We start from the raw sequence: 1,959 nt of genomic DNA on the forward strand, positions 1-1,959 counted from the left end.
ATGAGCTGGCTTTTTGGAACCTATTCCCTAAGATGGGATGCCTTGCACAACCTTGATGCGGGGGGGTGGGGGGGTGGGGGGGACTTGGTTGTGCCTCAAAGTAGTATGTCATGTGTTGTTGACACTTTCTGAGGAGTGGATGTGGGGGCATGACGGAGGTGGGGGGATAGAACAGGATGAGGGGTGGGAGGGGAAACTGGTTGGTATATAAAATAAATTTTAAAAAATTGCATAAAAATAAACAAACAAAAACATATAAGCAACTGCCACCACGCCCATCCACAGAATAGAAACTTGACCACAGAAGTTGGAGGGGAATGATGGCCCAGGCCCTTTCCCTTGATCTGGATATTGCTGAGTCCTGCTGAGTCCAAGTTGCTTTGGCCAAGACTCAATGCTGAGACAGGACAAGAATGCCAGTTGCCTGGGCCATTTGGTTTCACCTTCCCCTGAGTAGGACAGGGAGGGAGGGGGACTCGGGACCTGACCCTCCAGGATGCTGGGCCCCTCCTCTCATAGGTGACACAGTTATGCAGTGAGGACTTCTTATGGGTGTTGCTGAAGGCTTGTGTCTGGGATGGGAGGGAGGCATTTCCCCCTCAGTGGTCTGCCCCCAAGTTCTGTGGTCTGTAGGGTTACTGTGTTTCTGCTCAACCAAAGCCCTAGGCCACCTCCACCTCTTCATCCCACAGTGGGATCCCTCCGACCTGAAGCCGTGGTAGGAAGGACACTGACTTCTGCCTGTGTGACCATAAGCAGGTCCCCTTGCCACTGTGGGCTCAGGGGGCTCTTCTAGAAAACAGATGCTTTCCAGAGGGTCCTGCTAACAGTCTGAAATGTCCAGGGTCTTGCAAGCTCTAATGCTAAGCAGTTATAAGGCCTGTGTCACCCTTGTGTGCAGGAAGAATGGGAGAGTCAGCCTGTGTTGGGCAGTGTCTGGGACAAGGTGGAAGGCAGGAGCTGGGTGGCTGCCGACTCCAGCTCTGCTGAGTGCTGTGGGCATCAAATGAGCCATTCTCCTGTCTGGACCCTCGTTTTTCCACGTGTAGAATAAGGTCAGCAAACACAAGCTCTCAGCTTCCTTAGCTCCATGAGTGGAGACTGAGTCAGGTCCTGATGGTACTCCAAAGGGACAGGGCTCCTCTCCCCTCCATCCTCCCTCAGTCCCCCAATTGCTTCCCAGTTTGGGGCTGTACTACGCCTAGGAAACTGGGTCAGGGAAGCACCAGTCTAGGCCCAGGGGGAGCAGGCCTGGGTTCAATGGAAGGCAGCCCATAGACGAGTCATCCCCAAGGTCTCCCTTGGCTGGTCCTGGGCAGAGAACTGGACATCAAGTGTGGGAGTATCTGTTGATCCCCTCCCTCTAAGCAATGGGAGAGCTTATGGGATGTCCTCTGGGCACAGAGCCAAGGTGGAGAGATGGAGAAAGAGCCCAGAGAAGGAGACGGGATTATGGGAGCCCAGGGGGGCAGGAGGAGGAGGCTGAGTGCCAGGCTTTGGCAAGGATGTGCCTGCAGGACCAGTTGGGTGGCTCCTCCTGCAGAGCAGGGCCGTGGGAGAGCTGTGGCTGCTGCAGCCCGCCCGCCCGAGGACCACATCTGCCTTGGCTGTCCCTCTACCCACCTCTGCCAAGTGGGTGCTTTCCATGTCAGCCATGGGGGCAGGAGTAGACTGTGGGACGGAGGGAAACAAAGCTTAGCCCTTTCTACCTGTTCCTGTCACAGCAGGGGCTGAGCAAAGATCAATGGAGGCCAAGTGGAAATTATTCCTAACTAAGATAAAGAGATCCTTTCCTTGTTCAAACCCCTGGATGAGCTGCTTGCCAGGTTTGCATAGCCAGGCCAGCTTGTTTGGGCAGGAGTGAGGTCAGCAGGCAGGGAGCTCTTTTCTAGAGAGCCAAGGCAGGAGCACCCAGAGTCCAGAGTTTAAGTTCCTCTGGGCCTGAGAGACTGCACAGTG

This window comes from Peromyscus leucopus, chromosome 1, assembly GCF_004664715.2.
Source record: "Peromyscus leucopus breed LL Stock chromosome 1, UCI_PerLeu_2.1, whole genome shotgun sequence".
Taxonomy (NCBI): domain Eukaryota; kingdom Metazoa; phylum Chordata; class Mammalia; order Rodentia; family Cricetidae; genus Peromyscus; species Peromyscus leucopus.